This window comes from Hippocampus zosterae, chromosome 1 (assembly GCF_025434085.1).
Source record: "Hippocampus zosterae strain Florida chromosome 1, ASM2543408v3, whole genome shotgun sequence".
Taxonomy (NCBI): Eukaryota; Metazoa; Chordata; class Actinopteri; order Syngnathiformes; family Syngnathidae; genus Hippocampus; species Hippocampus zosterae.
The window spans coordinates 42,245,249-42,263,098 of record NC_067451.1 but is presented as its reverse complement, the minus strand read 5'-3'; the positions used below and the strand labels follow the sequence as shown (position 1 = coordinate 42,263,098).

Genomic DNA, 17,850 nt, shown 5'->3' with positions numbered 1-17,850 from the left:
GTATGCGAGCCTGACAGGCTGCGCGCTCAAACCACCACGGGAGCGGGCCCCTCCTTCGTGCTCTCGGGAGGAGGTCATTAAATGAAAAAAAAATCACCCCACTACTCCATCCCCGACCCGCAAGTGCCGTGTCTGCTATAAAGGGGACAATTTTCACGTTTTCCCTCGCTTACGGCCATACTACCCTGAGAACGCCCGATCTCGTCCGATCTCGGAAGCTAAGCAGGGTCGGGCCTGGTTAGTACTTGGATGGGAGACCGCCTGGGAATACCAGGTGCTGTAAGCTTTTGCACCCACCTCCAATTCTCAACACGATTCACTGCTCTTTCCAAAAATTTTGGCTTTCATTAGTCATTCAACTTTCACTTATCCTGTGGTTTGAAATCGTTTCCTTCACGTTGATTTGACAGATCAAGTTCTCTTTGGAATAAAATTAATGTCCAACAGAGGGAGCCGTCTGCACGGGGATCGGTCATGATAGCACTTGGACATGAAACAGCTTGGGATTTCCGCCTGCAAGATGCCTTTGCACCTCCACTGGAAAAGCCCACTTTTGCAACAAACATCAAATACCGCATCTGCGCGCTCGCAGAGGACCGAATGCGAGCCTGACAGGCTGCGCGCTCAAACCACCACGGGAGCGGGCCCCTCCTTCGTGCTCTCGGGAGGAGGTCATTAAATGAAAAAAAAATCACCCCACGACTCCATCCCCGACCCGCAAGTGCCATGTCTGCTATAAAGGGGACAATTTTCACGTTTTCCCTCGCTTACGGCCATACTACCCTGAGAACGCCCGATCTCGTCCGATCTCGGAAGCTAAGCAGGGTCGGGCCTGGTTAGTACTTGGATGGGAGACCGCCTGGGAATACCAGCTGCTGTAAGCTTTTGCACCCACCTCCAATTCTCAACACGATTCACTGCTCTTTCCAAAAATTTTGGCTTTCATTAGTCATTCAACTTTCACTTATCCTGTGGTTTGAAATCGTTTCCTTCACGTTGATTTGACAGATCAACGTCTCTTTGGAATAAAATTAATGTCCAACAGAGGGAGCCGTCTGCACGGGGATCGGTCATGATAGCACTTGGACATGAAGCAGCTTGGGATTTCCGCCTGCTGGATGCCTTTGCACCTCCACTGGAAAAGCCCACTTTTGCAACAAACATCAAATACCGCATCTGCGTGCTCGCAGAGGACCGTATGCGAGCCTGACAGGCTGCGCGCTCAAACCACCACGGGAGCGGGCCCCTCCTTCGTGCTCTCGGGAGGAGGTCATTAAATGAAAAAAAAATCACCCCACTACTCCATCCCCGACCCGCAAGTGCCCTGTCTGCTATAAAGGGGACAATTTTCACATTTTCCCTCGCTTACGGCCATACTACCCTGAGAACGCCCGATCTCGTCCGATCTCGGAAGCTAAGCAGGGTCGGGCCTGGTTAGTACTTGAATGGGAGACCGCCTGGGAATACCAGGTGCTGTAAGCTTTTGCACCCACCTCCAATTCACAACACGATTCACTGCTCTTTCCAAAAATTTTGGCATTCATTCGTCATTCAACTTTCACTTATCCTGTGGTTTGAAATCGTTTCCTTCACGTTGATTTGACGGATCAACGTCTCTTTGGAATAAAATTAATGTCCAACAGAGGGAGACGTCTGCACGGGGATCGGTCATGATAGCACTTGGACATGAAGCAGCTTGGGATTTCCGCCTGCTGGATGCCTTTGCACCTCCACTGGAAAAGCCCACTTTTGCAACAAACATCAAATACTGCATCTGCGTGCTCGCAGAGGACCGTATGCGAGCCTGACAGGCTGCGCGCTCAAACCACCACGGGAGCGGGCCCCTCCTTCGTGCTCTCGGGAGGAGGTCATGAAATGAAAAAAAAATCACCCCACTACTCCATCCCCGACCCGCAAGTGCCTTGTCTGCTATAAAGGGGACAATTTTCGCGTTTTCCCTCGCTTATGGCCATACTACCCTGAGAACGCCCGATCTAGTCCGATCTCGGAAGCTAAGCAGGGTCGGGCCTGGTTAGTACTTGGATGGGAGACCACCTGGTAATACCAGGTGCTCTAAGCTTTTGCACCCACCTCCAATTCTCAACACGATTCACTGCTCTTTCGAAAAATTTTGGCTTTCATTAGTCAGTCAACTATCACTTATCCTGTGGTTTGAAATCGTTTCCTTCACGTTGATTTGACAGATCAACGTCTCTTTGGAATAAAATTAATGTCCGACAGAGGGAGCCGTCTGCACGGGGTCGGTCATGATAGCACTTGGACATGAAACAGCTTGGGATTTCCGCCTGCTGGATGCCTTTGCACCTCCACTGGAAAAGCCCACTTTTGCAACAAACATCAAATACTGCATCTGCGTGCTCGCAGAGGACCGTATGCGAGCCTGACAGGCTGCGCGCTCAAACCACCACGGGAGCGGGCCCCTCCTTCGTGCTCTCGGGAGGAGGTCATTAAATGAAAAAAAAATCACCACACTACTCCATCCCCTACCCGCAAGTGCCTTGTCTGCTATAAAGGGGACAATTTTCACGTTTTCCCTCGCTTACGGCCATACTACCCTGAGAACGCCCGATCTCGTCCGATCTCGGAAGCTAAGCAGGGTCGGGCCTGGTTAGTACTTGGATGGGAGACCGCCTGGGAATACCAGGTGCTGTAAGCTTTTGCACCCACCTCCAAATCACAACACGATTCACTGCTCTTTCCAAAAATTTTGGCATTCATTCGTCATTCAACTTTCACTTATCCTGTGGTTTGAAATCGTTTCCTTCACGTTGATTTGACAGATCAACGTCTCTTTGGAATAAAATTAATGTCCAACAGAGGGAGCCGTCAGCACGGGGATCGGTCATGATAGCACTTGGACATGAAGCAGCTTGGGATTTCCGCCTGCTGGATACCTTTGCACCTCCACTGGAAAAGCCCACTTTTGCAACAAACATCAAATACTGCATCTGCGTGCTCGCAGAGGACCGTATGCGAGCCTGACAGGCTGCGCGCTCAAACCACCACGGGAGCGGGCCCCTCCTTCGTGCTCTCGGGAGGAGGTCATTAAATGAAAAAAAAATCACCCCACTACTCCATCCCCGACCCGCAAGTGCCGTGTCTGCTATAAAGGGGACAATTTTCACGTTTTCCCTCGCTTACGGCCATACTACCCTGAGAACGCCCGATCTCGTCCGATCTCGGAAGCTAAGCAGGGTCGGGCCTGGTTAGTACTTGGATGGGAGACCGCCTGGGAATACCAGGTGCTGTAAGCTTTTGCACCCACCTCCAATTCTCAACACGATTCACTGCTCTTTCCAAAAATTTTGGCTTTCATTAGTCATTCAACTTTCACTTATCCTGTGGTTTGAAATCGTTTCCTTCACGTTGATTTGACAGATCAAGTTCTCTTTGGAATAAAATTAATGTCCAACAGAGGGAGCCGTCTGCACGGGGATCGGTCATGATAGCACTTGGACATGAAACAGCTTGGGATTTCCGCCTGCAAGATGCCTTTGCACCTCCACTGGAAAAGCCCACTTTTGCAACAAACATCAAATACCGCATCTGCGCGCTCGCAGAGGACCGAATGCGAGCCTGACAGGCTGCGCGCTCAAACCACCACGGGAGCGGGCCCCTCCTTCGTGCTCTCGGGAGGAGGTCATTAAATGAAAAAAAAATCACCCCACGACTCCATCCCCGACCCGCAAGTGCCATGTCTGCTATAAAGGGGACAATTTTCACGTTTTCCCTCGCTTACGGCCATACTACCCTGAGAACGCCCGATCTCGTCCGATCTCGGAAGCTAAGCAGGGTCGGGCCTGGTTAGTACTTGGATGGGAGACCGCCTGGGAATACCAGCTGCTGTAAGCTTTTGCACCCACCTCCAATTCTCAACACGATTCACTGCTCTTTCCAAAAATTTTGGCTTTCATTAGTCATTCAACTTTCACTTATCCTGTGGTTTGAAATCGTTTCCTTCACGTTGATTTGACAGATCAACGTCTCTTTGGAATAAAATTAATGTCCAACAGAGGGAGCCGTCTGCACGGGGTCGGTCATGATAGCACTTGGACATGAAACAGCTTGGGATTTCCGCCTGCTGGATGCCTTTCCACCTCCACTGGAAAAGCCCACTTTTGCAACAAACATCAAATACTGCATCTGCGTGCTCGCAGAGGACCGTATGCGAGCCTGACAGGCTGCGCGCTCAAACCACCACGGGAGCGGGCCCCTCCTTCGTGCTCTCGGGAGGAGGTCATTAAATGAAAAAAAAATCACCCCACTACTCCATCCCCGACCCGCAAGTGCCTTGTCTGCTATAAAGGGGACAATTTTCACGTTTTCCCTCGCTTATGGCCATACTACCCTGAGAACGCCCGATCTCGTCCGATCTCGGAAGCTAAGCAGGGTCGGGCCTGGTTAGTACTTGGATGGGAGACCGCCTGGGAATACCAGGTGCTGTAAGCTTTTGCACCCACCTCCAATTCTCAACACGATTCACTGCTCTTTCCAAAAATTTTGGCATTCATTCGTCATTCAACTTTCACTTATCCTGTGGTTTAAAATCGTTTCCTTCACGTTGATTTGACAGATCAACGTCTCTTTGGAATAAAATTAATGTCCAACAGAGGGAGCCGTCTGCACGGGGATCGGTCATGATAGCACTTGGACATGAAACAGCTTGGGATTTCCGCCTGCTGGATGCGTTTGCACCTCCACTGGAAAAGCCCACTTTTGCAACAAACATCAAATACCGCATCTGCGCGCTCGCAGAGGACCGTATGCGAGCCTGACAGGCTGCGCGCTCAAACCACCACGGGAGCAGGCCCCTCCTTCGTGCTCTCGGGAGGAGGTCATTAAATGAAAAAAAAATCACCCCACTACTCCATCACCGACCCGCAAGTGCCGTGTCTGCTATAAAGGGGACAATTTTCACGTTTTCCCTCGCTTACGGCCATACTACCCTGAGAACGCCCGATCTCGTCCGATCTCGGAAGCTAAGCAGGGTCGGGCCTGGTTAGTACTTGGATGGGAGACCGCCTGGGAATACCAGGTGCTGTAAGCTTTTGCACCCACCTCCAATTCTCAACACGATTCACTGCTCTTTCCAAAAATTTTGGCATTCATTCGTCATTCAACTTTCACTTATCCTGTGGTTTAAAATCGTTTCCTTCACGTTGATTTGACAGATCAACGTCTCTTTGGAATAAAATTAATGTCCAACAGAGGGAGCCGTCTGCACGGGAATCGGTAATGATAGCACTTGGACATGAAACAGCTTGGGATTTCCGCCTGCTGGATGCCTATGCACCTCCACTGGAAAAGCCCACTTTTGCAACAGACATCAAGTACAGCCTCTGCGCGCTCGCAGAGGACCGTATGCGAGCCTGACAGGCTGCGCGCTCAAACCACCACGGGAGCGGGCCCCTCCTTTGTGCACTCCGGAGGAGGTTTATTAAATGAAAAAAAATCACCCCACTACTCCACCCCCGACCCAGAAGTGCCCTGTCTGCTATAAAGAGGACAATTTTCGCGTTTTCCCTCGCTTACGGCCATACTACCCTGAGAACGCCCGATCTCGTCCGATCTCGGAAGCTAAGCAGGGTCGGGCCTGGTTAGTACTTGGATGGGAGACCGCCTGGGAATACCAGGTGCTGTAAGCTTTTGCACCCACCTCCAATTCTCAACACGATTCACTGCTCTTTCCAAAAATTTTGGCATTCATTCGTCATTCAACTTTCACTTATCCTGTGGTTTGAAATCGTTTCCTTCACGTTGATTTGACAGATCAACGTCTCTTTGGAATAAAATTAATGTCCAACAGAGGGAGCCGTCTGCACGGGGATCGGTCATGATAGCACTTGGACATGAAACAGCTTGGGATTTCCGCCTGCTGGATGCCTTTGCACCTCCACTGGAAAAGCCCACTTTTGCAACAAACATCAAATACCGCATCTGCGCGCTCGCAGAGGACCGAATGCGAGCCTGACAGGCTGCGCGCTCAAACCACCACGGGAGCGGGCCCCTCCTTCGTGCTCTCGGGAGGAGGTCATTAAATGAAAAAAAAAATCACCCCACGACTCCATCCCCGACCCGCAAGTGCCATGTCTGCTATAAAGGGGACAATTTTCACGTTTTCCCTCGCTTACGCCCATACTACCCTGAGAACGCCCGATCTCGTCCGATCTCGGAAGCTAAGCAGGGTCGGGCCTGGTTAGTACTTGGATGGGAGACCGCCTGGGAATACCAGCTGCTGTAAGCTTTTGCACCCACCTCCAATTCTCAACACGATTCACTGCTCTTTCCAAAAATTTTGGCTTTCATTAGTCATTCAACTTTCACTTATCCTGTGGTTTGAAATCGTTTCCTTCACGTTGATTTGACAGATCAACGTCTCTTTGGAATAAAATTAATGTCCAACAGAGGGAGCCGTCTGCACGGGGTCGGTCATGATAGCACTTGGACATGAAACAGCTTGGGATTTCCGCCTGCTGGATGCCTTTCCACCTCCACTGGAAAAGCCCACTTTTGCAACAAACATCAAATACTGCATCTGCGTGCTCGCAGAGGACCGTATGCGAGCCTGACAGGCTGCGCGCTCAAACCACCACGGGATCGGGCCCCTCCTTCGTGCTCTCGGGAGGAGGTCATTAAATGAAAAAAAAATCACCCCACTACTCCATCCCCGACCCGCAAGTGCCTTGTCTGCTATAAAGGGGACAATTTTCACGTTTTCCCTCGCTTATGGCCATACTACCCTGAGAACGCCCGATCTCGTCCGATCTCGGAAGCTAAGCAGGGTCGGGCCTGGTTAGTACTTGGATGGGAGACCGCCTGGGAATACCAGGTGCTGTATGCTTTTGCACCCACCTCCAATTCTCAACACGATTCACTGCTCTTTCCAAAAATTTTGGCATTCATTCGTCATTCAACTTTCACTTATCCTGTGGTTTAAAATCGTTTCCTTCACGTTGATTTGACAGATCAACGTCTCTTTGGAATAAAATTAATGTCCAACAGAGGGAGCCGTCTGCACGGGGATCGGTCATGATAGCACTTGGACATGAAACAGCTTGGGATTTCCGCCTGCTGGATGCGTTTGCACCTCCACTGGAAAAGCCCACTTTTGCAACAAACATCAAATACCGCATCTGCGCGCTCGCAGAGGACCGTATGCGAGCCTGACAGGCTGCGCGCTCAAACCACCACGGGAGCAGGCCCCTCCTTCGTGCTCTCGGGAGGAGGTCATTAAATGAAAAAAAAATCACCCCACTACTCCATCCCCGACCCAGAAGTGCCCTGTCTGCTATAAAGAGGATAATTTTCGCGTTTTCCCTCGCTTACGGCCATACTACCCTGAGAACACCCGATCTCGTCTGATCTCGGAAGCTAAGCAGGGTACGGCCTGGTTAGTACTTGGATGGGAGACCGCCTGGGAATACCAGGTGCTGTAAGCTTTTGCACCCACCTCCAATTCACAACACGATTCACTGCTCTTTCCAAAAATTTTGGCATTCATTCGTCATTCAACTTTCACTTATCCTGTGGTTTGAAATCGTTTCCTTCACGTTGATTTGACAGATCAACGTCTCTTTGGAATAAAATTAATGTCCAACAGAGGGAGCCGTCTGCACGGGGATCGGTCATGATAGCACTTGGACATGAAGCAGCTTGGGATTTCCGCCTGCTGGATGCCTTTGCACCTCCACTGGAAAAGCCCACTTTTGCAACAAACATCAAATACCGCATCTGCGTGCTCGCAGAGGACCGTATGCGAGCCTGACAGGCTGCGCGCTCAAACCACCACGGGAGCGGGCCCCTCCTTCGTGCTCTCGGGAGGAGGTCATTAAATGAAAAAAAAATCACCCCACTACTCCATCCCCGACCCGCAAGTGCCCTGTCTGCTATAAAGGGGACAATTTTCACATTTTCCCTCGCTTACGGCCATACTACCCTGAGAACGCCCGATCTCGTCCGATCTCGGAAGCTAAGCAGGGTCGGGCCTGGTTAGTACTTGAATGGGAGACCGCCTGGGAATACCAGGTGCTGTAAGCTTTTGCACCCACCTCCAATTCACAACACGATTCACTGCTCTTTCCAAAAATTTTGGCATTCATTCGTCATTCAACTTTCACTTATCCTGTGGTTTGAAATCGTTTCCTTCACGTTGATTTGACGGATCAACGTCTCTTTGGAATAAAATTAATGTCCAACAGAGGGAGACGTCTGCACGGGGATCGGTCATGATAGCACTTGGACATGAAGCAGCTTGGGATTTCCGCCTGCTGGATGCCTTTGCACCTCCACTGGAAAAGCCCACTTTTGCAACAAACATCAAATACTGCATCTGCGTGCTCGCAGAGGACCGTATGCGAGCCTGACAGGCTGCGCGCTCAAACCACCACGGGAGCGGGCCCCTCCTTCGTGCTCTCGGGAGGAGGTCATGAAATGAAAAAAAAATCACCCCACTACTCCATCCCCGACCCGCAAGTGCCTTGTCTGCTATAAAGGGGACAATTTTCGCGTTTTCCCTCGCTTATGGCCATACTACCCTGAGAACGCCCGATCTAGTCCGATCTCGGAAGCTAAGCAGGGTCGGGCCTGGTTAGTACTTGGATGGGAGACCACCTGGGAATACCAGGTGCTCTAAGCTTTTGCACCCACCTCCAATTCTCAACACGATTCACTGCTCTTTCCAAAAATTTTGGCTTTCATTAGTCAGTCAACTATCACTTATCCTGTGGTTTGAAATCGTTTCCTTCACGTTGATTTGACAGATCAACGTCTCTTTGGAATAAAATTAATGTCCGACAGAGGGAGCCGTCTGCACGGGGTCGGTCATGATAGCACTTGGACATGAAACAGCTTGGGATTTCCGCCTGCTGGATGCCTTTGCACCTCCACTGGAAAAGCCCACTTTTGCAACAAACATCAAATACTGCATCTGCGTGCTCGCAGAGGACCGTATGCGAGCCTGACAGGCTGCGCGCTCAAACCACCACGGGAGCGGGCCCCTCCTTCGTGCTCTCGGGAGGAGGTCATTAAATGAAAAAAAAATCACCACACTACTCCATCCTACCCGCAAGTGCCTTGTCTGCTATAAAGGGGACAATTTTCACGTTTTCCCTCGCTTACGGCCATACTACCCTGAGAACGCCCGATCTCGTCCGATCTCGGAAGCTAAGCAGGGTCGGGCCTGGTTAGTACTTGGATGGGAGACCGCCTGGGAATACCAGGTGCTGTAAGCTTTTGCACCCACCTCCAAATCACAACACGATTCACTGCTCTTTCCAAAAATTTTGGCATTCATTCGTCATTCAACTTTCACTTATCCTGTGGTTTGAAATCGTTTCCTTCACGTTGATTTGACAGATCAACGTCTCTTTGGAATAAAATTAATGTCCAACAGAGGGAGCCGTCAGCACGGGGATCGGTCATGATAGCACTTGGACATGAAGCAGCTTGGGATTTCCGCCTGCTGGATACCTTTGCACCTCCACTGGAAAAGCCCACTTTTGCAACAAACATCAAATACTGCATCTGCGTGCTCGCAGAGGACCGTATGCGAGCCTGACAGGCTGCGCGCTCAAACCACCACGGGAGCGGGCCCCTCCTTCGTGCTCTCGGGAGGAGGTCATTAAATGAAAAAAAAATCACCCCACTACTCCATCCCCGACCCGCAAGTGCCGTGTCTGCTATAAAGGGGACAATTTTCACGTTTTCCCTCGCTTACGGCCATACTACCCTGAGAACGCCCGATCTCGTCCGATCTCGGAAGCTAAGCAGGGTCGGGCCTGGTTAGTACTTGGATGGGAGACCGCCTGGGAATACCAGGTGCTGTAAGCTTTTGCACCCACCTCCAATTCTCAACACGATTCACTGCTCTTTCCAAAAATTTTGGCTTTCATTAGTCATTCAACTTTCACTTATCCTGTGGTTTGAAATCGTTTCCTTCACGTTGATTTGACAGATCAAGTTCTCTTTGGAATAAAATTAATGTCCAACAGAGGGAGCCGTCTGCACGGGGTCGTTCATGATAGCACTTGGACATGAAACAGCTTGGGATTTCCGCCTGCTGGATGCCTTTGCACCTCCACTGGAAAAGCCCACTTTTGCAACAAACATCAAGTACAGCCTCTGCGCGCTCGCAGAGGACCGTATGCGAGCCTGACAGGCTGCGCGCTCAAACCACCACGGGAGCGGGCCCCTCCTTTGTGCACTCCGGAGGAGGTTTATTAAATGAAAAAAAATCACCCCACTACTCCACCCCCGACCCAGAAGTGCCCTGTCTGCTATAAAGAGGACAATTTTCGCGTTTTCCCTCGCTTACGGCCATACTACCCTGAGAACGCCCGATCTCGTCCGATCTCGGAAGCTAAGCAGGGTCGGGCCTGGTTAGTACTTGGATGGGAGACCGCCTGGGAATACCAGGTGCTGTAAGCTTTTGCACCCACCTCCAATTCTCAACACGATTCACTGCTCTTTCCAAAAATTTTGGCATTCATTCGTCATTCAACTTTCACTTATCCTGTGGTTTGAAATCGTTTCCTTCACGTTGATTTGACAGATCAACGTCTCTTTGGAATAAAATTAATGTCCAACAGAGGGAGCCGTCTGCACGGGGATCGGTCATGATAGCACTTGGACATGAAACAGCTTGGGATTTCCGCCTGCTGGATGCCTTTGCACCTCCACTGGAAAAGCCCACTTTTGCAACAAACATCAAATACCGCATCTGCGCGCTCGCAGAGGACCGAATGCGAGCCTGACAGGCTGCGCGCTCAAACCACCACGGGAGCGGGCCCCTCCTTCGTGCTCTCGGGAGGAGGTCATTAAATGAAAAAAAAAATCACCCCACGACTCCATCCCCGACCCGCAAGTGCCATGTCTGCTATAAAGGGGACAATTTTCACGTTTTCCCTCGCTTACGCCCATACTACCCTGAGAACGCCCGATCTCGTCCGATCTCGGAAGCTAAGCAGGGTCGGGCCTGGTTAGTACTTGGATGGGAGACCGCCTGGGAATACCAGCTGCTGTAAGCTTTTGCACCCACCTCCAATTCTCAACACGATTCACTGCTCTTTCCAAAAATTTTGGCTTTCATTAGTCATTCAACTTTCACTTATCCTGTGGTTTGAAATCGTTTCCTTCACGTTGATTTGACAGATCAACGTCTCTTTGGAATAAAATTAATGTCCAACAGAGGGAGCCGTCTGCACGGGGTCGGTCATGATAGCACTTGGACATGAAACAGCTTGGGATTTCCGCCTGCTGGATGCCTTTCCACCTCCACTGGAAAAGCCCACTTTTGCAACAAACATCAAATACTGCATCTGCGTGCTCGCAGAGGACCGTATGCGAGCCTGACAGGCTGCGCGCTCAAACCACCACGGGAGCGGGCCCCTCCTTCGTGCTCTCGGGAGGAGGTCATTAAATGAAAAAAAAATCACCCCACTTCTCCATCCCCGACCCGCAAGTGCCGTGTCTGCTATAAAGGGGACAATTTTCACGTTTTCCCTCGCTTACGGCCATACTACCCTGAGAACGCCCGATCTCGTCCGATCTCGGAAGCTAAGCAGGGTCGGGCCTGGTTAGTACTTGGATGGGAGACCGCCTGGGAATACCAGGTGCTGTAAGCTTTTGCACCCACCTCCAATTCTCAACACGATTCACTGCTCTTTCCAAAAATTTTGGCATTCATTCGTCATTCAACTTTCACTTATCCTGTGGTTTAAAATCGTTTCCTTCACGTTGATTTGACAGATCAACGTCTCTTTGGAATAAAATTAATGTCCAACAGAGGGAGCCGTCTGCACGGGAATCGGTAATGATAGCACTTGGACATGAAACAGCTTGGGATTTCCGCCTGCTGGATGCCTATGCACCTCCACTGGAAAAGCCCACTTTTGCAACAGACATCAAGTACAGCCTCTGCGCGCTCGCAGAGGACCGTATGCGAGCCTGACAGGCTGCGCGCTCAAACCACCACGGGAGCGGGCCCCTCCTTTGTGCACTCCGGAGGAGGTTTATTAAATGAAAAAAAATCACCCCACTACTCCACCCCCGACCCAGAAGTGCCTTGTCTGCTATAAAGAGGACAATTTTCGCGTTTTCCCTCGCTTACGGCCATACTACCCTGAGAACGCCCGATCTCGTCCGATCTCGGAAGCTAAGCAGGGTCGGGCCTGGTTAGTACTTGGATTGGAGACCGCCTGGGAATACCAGGTGCTGTAAGCTTTTGCACCCACCTCCAATTCTCAACACGATTCACTGCTCTTTCCAAAAATTTTGGCATTCATTCGTCATTCAACTTTCACTTATCCTGTGGTTTGAAATCGTTTCCTTCACGTTGATTTGACAGATCAACGTCTCTTTGGAATAAAATTAATGTCCAACAGAGGGAGCCGTCTGCACGGGGATCGGTCATGATAGCACTTGGACATGAAACAGCTTGGGATTTCCGCCTGCTGGATGCCTTTGCACCTCCACTGGAAAAGCCCACTTTTGCAACAAACATCAAATACCGCATCTGCGCGCTCGCAGAGGACCGAATGCGAGCCTGACAGGCTGCGCGCTCAAACCACCACGGGAGCGGGCCCCTCCTTCGTGCTCTCGGGAGGAGGTCATTAAATGAAAAAAAAATCACCCCACGACTCCATCCCCGACCCGCAAGTGCCATGTCTGCTATAAAGGGGACAATTTTCACGTTTTCCCTCGCTTACGGCCATACTACCCTGAGAACGCCCGATCTCGTCCGATCTCGGAAGCTAAGCAGGGTCGGGCCTGGTTAGTACTTGGATGGGAGACCGCCTGGGAATACCAGCTGCTGTAAGCTTTTGCACCCACCTCCAATTCTCAACACGATTCACTGCTCTTTCCAAAAATTTTGGCTTTCATTAGTCATTCAACTTTCACTTATCCTGTGGTTTGAAATCGTTTCCTTCACGTTGATTTGACAGATCAACGTCTCTTTGGAATAAAATTAATGTCCAACAGAGGGAGCCGTCTGCACGGGGTCGGTCATGATAGCACTTGGACATGAAACAGCTTGGGATTTCCGCCTGCTGGATGCCTTTCCACCTCCACTGGAAAAGCCCACTTTTGCAACAAACATCAAATACTGCATCTGCGTGCTCGCAGAGGACCGTATGCGAGCCTGACAGGCTGCGCGCTCAAACCACCACGGGAGCGGGCCCCTCCTTCGTGCTCTCGGGAGGAGGTCATTAAAAGAAAAAAAAATCACCCCACTACTCCATCCCCGACCCGCAAGTGCCTTGTCTGCTATAAAGGGGACAATTTTCACGTTTTCCCTCGCTTATGGCCATACTACCCTGAGAACGCCCGATCTCGTCCGATCTCGGAAGCTAAGCAGGGTCGGGCCTGGTTAGTACTTGGATGGGAGACCGCCTGGGAATACCAGGTGCTGTATGCTTTTGCACCCACCTCCAATTCTCAACACGATTCACTGCTCTTTCCAAAAATTTTGGCATTCATTCGTCATTCAACTTTCACTTATCCTGTGGTTTAAAATCGTTTCCTTCACGTTGATTTGACAGATCAACGTCTCTTTGGAATAAAATTAATGTCCAACAGAGGGAGCCGTCTGCACGGGGATCGGTCATGATAGCACTTGGACATGAAACAGCTTGGGATTTCCGCCTGCTGGATGCGTTTGCACCTCCACTGGAAAAGCCCACTTTTGCAACAAACATCAAATACCGCATCTGCGCGCTCGCAGAGGACCGTATGCGAGCCTGACAGGCTGCGCGCTCAAACCACCACGGGAGCAGGCCCCTCCTTCGTGCTCTCGGGAGGAGGTCATTAAATGAAAAAAAAATCACCCCACTACTCCATCCCCGACCCAGAAGTGCCCTGTCTGCTATAAAGAGGATAATTTTCGCGTTTTCCCTCGCTTACGGCCATACTACCCTGAGAACACCCGATCTCGTCTGATCTCGGAAGCTAAGCAGGGTACGGCCTGGTTAGTACTTGGATGGGAGACCGCCTGGGAATACCAGGTGCTGTAAGCTTTTGCACCCACCTCCAATTCACAACACGATTCACTGCTCTTTCCAAAAATTTTGGCATTCATTCGTCATTCAACTTTCACTTATCCTGTGGTTTGAAATCGTTTCCTTCACGTTGATTTGACAGATCAACGTCTCTTTGGAATAAAATTAATGTCCAACAGAGGGAGCCGTCTGCACGGGGATCGGTCATGATAGCACTTGGACATGAAGCAGCTTGGGATTTCCGCCTGCTGGATGCCTTTGCACCTCCACTGGAAAAGCCCACTTTTGCAACAAACATCAAATACCGCATCTGCGTGCTCGCAGAGGACCGTATGCGAGCCTGACAGGCTGCGCGCTCAAACCACCACGGGAGCGGGCCCCTCCTTCGTGCTCTCGGGAGGAGGTCATTAAATGAAAAAAAAATCACCCCACTACTCCATCCCCGACCCGCAAGTGCCCTGTCTGCTATAAAGGGGACAATTTTCACATTTTCCCTCGCTTACGGCCATACTACCCTGAGAACGCCCGATCTCGTCCGATCTCGGAAGCTAAGCAGGGTCGGGCCTGGTTAGTACTTGAATGGGAGACCGCCTGGGAATACCAGGTGCTGTAAGCTTTTGCACCCACCTCCAATTCACAACACGATTCACTGCTCTTTCCAAAAATTTTGGCATTCATTCGTCATTCAACTTTCACTTATCCTGTGGTTTGAAATCGTTTCCTTCACGTTGATTTGACGGATCAACGTCTCTTTGGAATAAAATTAATGTCCAACAGAGGGAGACGTCTGCACGGGGATCGGTCATGATAGCACTTGGACATGAAGCAGCTTGGGATTTCCGCCTGCTGGATGCCTTTGCACCTCCACTGGAAAAGCCCACTTTTGCAACAAACATCAAATACTGCATCTGCGTGCTCGCAGAGGACCGTATGCGAGCCTGACAGGCTGCGCGCTCAAACCACCACGGGAGCGGGCCCCTCCTTCGTGCTCTCGGGAGGAGGTCATGAAATGAAAAAAAAATCACCCCACTACTCCATCCCCGACCCGCAAGTGCCTTGTCTGCTATAAAGGGGACAATTTTCGCGTTTTCCCTCGCTTATGGCCATACTACCCTGAGAACGCCCGATCTAGTCCGATCTCGGAAGCTAAGCAGGGTCGGGCCTGGTTAGTACTTGGATGGGAGACCACCTGGGAATACCAGGTGCTCTAAGCTTTTGCACCCACCTCCAATTCTCAACACGATTCACTGCTCTTTCCAAAAATTTTGGCTTTCATTAGTCAGTCAACTATCACTTATCCTGTGGTTTGAAATCGTTTCCTTCACGTTGATTTGACAGATCAACGTCTCTTTGGAATAAAATTAATGTCCGACAGAGGGAGCCGTCTGCACGGGGTCGGTCATGATAGCACTTGGACATGAAACAGCTTGGGATTTCCGCCTGCTGGATGCCTTTGCACCTCCACTGGAAAAGCCCACTTTTGCAACAAACATCAAATACTGCATCTGCGTGCTCGCAGAGGACCGTATGCGAGCCTGACAGGCTGCGCGCTCAAACCACCACGGGAGCGGGCCCCTCCTTCGTGCTCTCGGGAGGAGGTCATTAAATGAAAAAAAAATCACCACACTACTCCATCCTACCCGCAAGTGCCTTGTCTGCTATAAAGGGGACAATTTTCACGTTTTCCCTCGCTTACGGCCATACTACCCTGAGAACGCCCGATCTCGTCCGATCTCGGAAGCTAAGCAGGGTCGGGCCTGGTTAGTACTTGGATGGGAGACCGCCTGGGAATACCAGGTGCTGTAAGCTTTTGCACCCACCTCCAAATCACAACACGATTCACTGCTCTTTCCAAAAATTTTGGCATTCATTCGTCATTCAACTTTCACTTATCCTGTGGTTTGAAATCGTTTCCTTCACGTTGATTTGACAGATCAACGTCTCTTTGGAATAAAATTAATGTCCAACAGAGGGAGCCGTCAGCACGGGGATCGGTCATGATAGCACTTGGACATGAAGCAGCTTGGGATTTCCGCCTGCTGGATACCTTTGCACCTCCACTGGAAAAGCCCACTTTTGCAACAAACATCAAATACTGCATCTGCGTGCTCGCAGAGGACCGTATGCGAGCCTGACAGGCTGCGCGCTCAAACCACCACGGGAGCGGGCCCCTCCTTCGTGCTCTCGGGAGGAGGTCATTAAATGAAAAAAAAATCACCCCACTACTCCATCCCCGACCCGCAAGTGCCGTGTCTGCTATAAAGGGGACAATTTTCACGTTTTCCCTCGCTTACGGCCATACTACCCTGAGAACGCCCGATCTCGTCCGATCTCGGAAGCTAAGCAGGGTCGGGCCTGGTTAGTACTTGGATGGGAGACCGCCTGGGAATACCAGGTGCTGTAAGCTTTTGCACCCACCTCCAATTCTCAACACGATTCACTGCTCTTTCCAAAAATTTTGGCTTTCATTAGTCATTCAACTTTCACTTATCCTGTGGTTTGAAATCGTTTCCTTCACGTTGATTTGACAGATCAAGTTCTCTTTGGAATAAAATTAATGTCCAACAGAGGGAGCCGTCTGCACGGGGTCGTTCATGATAGCACTTGGACATGAAACAGCTTGGGATTTCCGCCTGCTGGATGCCTTTGCACCTCCACTGGAAAAGCCCACTTTTGCAACAAACATCAAGTACAGCCTCTGCGCGCTCGCAGAGGACCGTATGCGAGCCTGACAGGCTGCGCGCTCAAACCACCACGGGAGCGGGCCCCTCCTTTGTGCACTCCGGAGGAGGTTTATTAAATGAAAAAAAATCACCCCACTACTCCACCCCCGACCCAGAAGTGCCCTGTCTGCTATAAAGAGGACAATTTTCGCGTTTTCCCTCGCTTACGGCCATACTACCCTGAGAACGCCCGATCTCGTCCGATCTCGGAAGCTAAGCAGGGTCGGGCCTGGTTAGTACTTGGATGGGAGACCGCCTGGGAATACCAGGTGCTGTAAGCTTTTGCACCCACCTCCAATTCTCAACACGATTCACTGCTCTTTCCAAAAATTTTGGCATTCATTCGTCATTCAACTTTCACTTATCCTGTGGTTTGAAATCGTTTCCTTCACGTTGATTTGACAGATCAACGTCTCTTTGGAATAAAATTAATGTCCAACAGAGGGAGCCGTCTGCACGGGGATCGGTCATGATAGCACTTGGACATGAAACAGCTTGGGATTTCCGCCTGCTGGATGCCTTTGCACCTCCACTGGAAAAGCCCACTTTTGCAACAAACATCAAATACCGCATCTGCGCGCTCGCAGAGGACCGAATGCGAGCCTGACAGGCTGCGCGCTCAAACCACCACGGGAGCGGGCCCCTCCTTCGTGCTCTCGGGAGGAGGTCATTAAATGAAAAAAAAAATCACCCCACGACTCCATCCCCGACCCGCAAGTGCCATGTCTGCTATAAAGGGGACAATTTTCACGTTTTCCCTCGCTTACGCCCATACTACCCTGAGAACGCCCGATCTCGTCCGATCTCGGAAGCTAAGCAGGGTCGGGCCTGGTTAGTACTTGGATGGGAGACCGCCTGGGAATACCAGCTGCTGTAAGCTTTTGCACCCACCTCCAATTCTCAACACGATTCACTGCTCTTTCCAAAAATTTTGGCTTTCATTAGTCATTCAACTTTCACTTATCCTGTGGTTTGAAATCGTTTCCTTCACGTTGATTTGACAGATCAACGTCTCTTTGGAATAAAATTAATGTCCAACAGAGGGAGCCGTCTGCACGGGGTCGGTCATGATAGCACTTGGACATGAAACAGCTTGGGATTTCCGCCTGCTG

The 17,850-nt window shown here is 50.6% G+C and overlaps 30 non-coding genes across 30 annotated transcripts; all 30 read left to right on the top strand.

Moving 5' to 3' along the window:
• Positions 1–167: 167 nt before the first annotated feature.
• LOC127612257 (5S ribosomal RNA) lies at positions 168–286 on the top strand. The gene has a single exon (XR_007965695.1). It is a non-coding gene; the product is annotated as a 5S ribosomal RNA (ribosomal RNA).
• Positions 287–765: 479 nt separating this feature from the next.
• On the top strand, positions 766–884 carry LOC127615016 (5S ribosomal RNA). Its single transcript, XR_007966783.1, has one exon. It is a non-coding gene; the product is annotated as a 5S ribosomal RNA (ribosomal RNA).
• A 479-nt stretch (positions 885–1,363) lies between these two features.
• LOC127613371 (5S ribosomal RNA) lies at positions 1,364–1,482 on the top strand. The gene has a single exon (XR_007966167.1). It is a non-coding gene; the product is annotated as a 5S ribosomal RNA (ribosomal RNA).
• Positions 1,483–1,961: 479 nt separating this feature from the next.
• On the top strand, positions 1,962–2,080 carry LOC127616731 (5S ribosomal RNA). The gene has a single exon (XR_007967165.1). It is a non-coding gene; the product is annotated as a 5S ribosomal RNA (ribosomal RNA).
• A 478-nt stretch (positions 2,081–2,558) lies between these two features.
• Positions 2,559–2,677, top strand: LOC127612246 (5S ribosomal RNA). Its single transcript, XR_007965684.1, has one exon. It is a non-coding gene; the product is annotated as a 5S ribosomal RNA (ribosomal RNA).
• A 479-nt stretch (positions 2,678–3,156) lies between these two features.
• LOC127612235 (5S ribosomal RNA) lies at positions 3,157–3,275 on the top strand. The gene has a single exon (XR_007965673.1). It is a non-coding gene; the product is annotated as a 5S ribosomal RNA (ribosomal RNA).
• A 479-nt stretch (positions 3,276–3,754) lies between these two features.
• LOC127615008 (5S ribosomal RNA) lies at positions 3,755–3,873 on the top strand. Its single transcript, XR_007966782.1, has one exon. It is a non-coding gene; the product is annotated as a 5S ribosomal RNA (ribosomal RNA).
• Positions 3,874–4,351: 478 nt separating this feature from the next.
• Positions 4,352–4,470, top strand: LOC127613154 (5S ribosomal RNA). The gene has a single exon (XR_007966084.1). It is a non-coding gene; the product is annotated as a 5S ribosomal RNA (ribosomal RNA).
• Positions 4,471–4,949: 479 nt separating this feature from the next.
• On the top strand, positions 4,950–5,068 carry LOC127612224 (5S ribosomal RNA). Its single transcript, XR_007965662.1, has one exon. It is a non-coding gene; the product is annotated as a 5S ribosomal RNA (ribosomal RNA).
• Positions 5,069–5,547: 479 nt separating this feature from the next.
• Positions 5,548–5,666, top strand: LOC127612216 (5S ribosomal RNA). The gene has a single exon (XR_007965656.1). It is a non-coding gene; the product is annotated as a 5S ribosomal RNA (ribosomal RNA).
• A 480-nt stretch (positions 5,667–6,146) lies between these two features.
• On the top strand, positions 6,147–6,265 carry LOC127615863 (5S ribosomal RNA). Its single transcript, XR_007966976.1, has one exon. It is a non-coding gene; the product is annotated as a 5S ribosomal RNA (ribosomal RNA).
• Positions 6,266–6,743: 478 nt separating this feature from the next.
• On the top strand, positions 6,744–6,862 carry LOC127614453 (5S ribosomal RNA). Its single transcript, XR_007966518.1, has one exon. It is a non-coding gene; the product is annotated as a 5S ribosomal RNA (ribosomal RNA).
• Positions 6,863–7,341: 479 nt separating this feature from the next.
• On the top strand, positions 7,342–7,460 carry LOC127612815 (5S ribosomal RNA). Its single transcript, XR_007965961.1, has one exon. It is a non-coding gene; the product is annotated as a 5S ribosomal RNA (ribosomal RNA).
• A 479-nt stretch (positions 7,461–7,939) lies between these two features.
• On the top strand, positions 7,940–8,058 carry LOC127613365 (5S ribosomal RNA). Its single transcript, XR_007966166.1, has one exon. It is a non-coding gene; the product is annotated as a 5S ribosomal RNA (ribosomal RNA).
• A 479-nt stretch (positions 8,059–8,537) lies between these two features.
• LOC127615388 (5S ribosomal RNA) lies at positions 8,538–8,656 on the top strand. Its single transcript, XR_007966915.1, has one exon. It is a non-coding gene; the product is annotated as a 5S ribosomal RNA (ribosomal RNA).
• Positions 8,657–9,132: 476 nt separating this feature from the next.
• LOC127612210 (5S ribosomal RNA) lies at positions 9,133–9,251 on the top strand. The gene has a single exon (XR_007965655.1). It is a non-coding gene; the product is annotated as a 5S ribosomal RNA (ribosomal RNA).
• A 479-nt stretch (positions 9,252–9,730) lies between these two features.
• LOC127612201 (5S ribosomal RNA) lies at positions 9,731–9,849 on the top strand. The gene has a single exon (XR_007965649.1). It is a non-coding gene; the product is annotated as a 5S ribosomal RNA (ribosomal RNA).
• A 478-nt stretch (positions 9,850–10,327) lies between these two features.
• Positions 10,328–10,446, top strand: LOC127612196 (5S ribosomal RNA). Its single transcript, XR_007965648.1, has one exon. It is a non-coding gene; the product is annotated as a 5S ribosomal RNA (ribosomal RNA).
• Positions 10,447–10,926: 480 nt separating this feature from the next.
• LOC127615860 (5S ribosomal RNA) lies at positions 10,927–11,045 on the top strand. The gene has a single exon (XR_007966975.1). It is a non-coding gene; the product is annotated as a 5S ribosomal RNA (ribosomal RNA).
• Positions 11,046–11,523: 478 nt separating this feature from the next.
• LOC127612189 (5S ribosomal RNA) lies at positions 11,524–11,642 on the top strand. The gene has a single exon (XR_007965646.1). It is a non-coding gene; the product is annotated as a 5S ribosomal RNA (ribosomal RNA).
• Positions 11,643–12,121: 479 nt separating this feature from the next.
• On the top strand, positions 12,122–12,240 carry LOC127614698 (5S ribosomal RNA). The gene has a single exon (XR_007966675.1). It is a non-coding gene; the product is annotated as a 5S ribosomal RNA (ribosomal RNA).
• A 479-nt stretch (positions 12,241–12,719) lies between these two features.
• On the top strand, positions 12,720–12,838 carry LOC127615002 (5S ribosomal RNA). The gene has a single exon (XR_007966781.1). It is a non-coding gene; the product is annotated as a 5S ribosomal RNA (ribosomal RNA).
• A 478-nt stretch (positions 12,839–13,316) lies between these two features.
• Positions 13,317–13,435, top strand: LOC127614448 (5S ribosomal RNA). Its single transcript, XR_007966517.1, has one exon. It is a non-coding gene; the product is annotated as a 5S ribosomal RNA (ribosomal RNA).
• A 479-nt stretch (positions 13,436–13,914) lies between these two features.
• LOC127612811 (5S ribosomal RNA) lies at positions 13,915–14,033 on the top strand. The gene has a single exon (XR_007965958.1). It is a non-coding gene; the product is annotated as a 5S ribosomal RNA (ribosomal RNA).
• A 479-nt stretch (positions 14,034–14,512) lies between these two features.
• LOC127613360 (5S ribosomal RNA) lies at positions 14,513–14,631 on the top strand. The gene has a single exon (XR_007966165.1). It is a non-coding gene; the product is annotated as a 5S ribosomal RNA (ribosomal RNA).
• Positions 14,632–15,110: 479 nt separating this feature from the next.
• Positions 15,111–15,229, top strand: LOC127615377 (5S ribosomal RNA). Its single transcript, XR_007966914.1, has one exon. It is a non-coding gene; the product is annotated as a 5S ribosomal RNA (ribosomal RNA).
• Positions 15,230–15,705: 476 nt separating this feature from the next.
• On the top strand, positions 15,706–15,824 carry LOC127612186 (5S ribosomal RNA). The gene has a single exon (XR_007965644.1). It is a non-coding gene; the product is annotated as a 5S ribosomal RNA (ribosomal RNA).
• Positions 15,825–16,303: 479 nt separating this feature from the next.
• Positions 16,304–16,422, top strand: LOC127612183 (5S ribosomal RNA). Its single transcript, XR_007965643.1, has one exon. It is a non-coding gene; the product is annotated as a 5S ribosomal RNA (ribosomal RNA).
• Positions 16,423–16,900: 478 nt separating this feature from the next.
• Positions 16,901–17,019, top strand: LOC127612175 (5S ribosomal RNA). The gene has a single exon (XR_007965631.1). It is a non-coding gene; the product is annotated as a 5S ribosomal RNA (ribosomal RNA).
• A 480-nt stretch (positions 17,020–17,499) lies between these two features.
• Positions 17,500–17,618, top strand: LOC127615855 (5S ribosomal RNA). The gene has a single exon (XR_007966974.1). It is a non-coding gene; the product is annotated as a 5S ribosomal RNA (ribosomal RNA).
• The last annotated feature ends 232 nt before the right edge of the window (positions 17,619–17,850 follow it).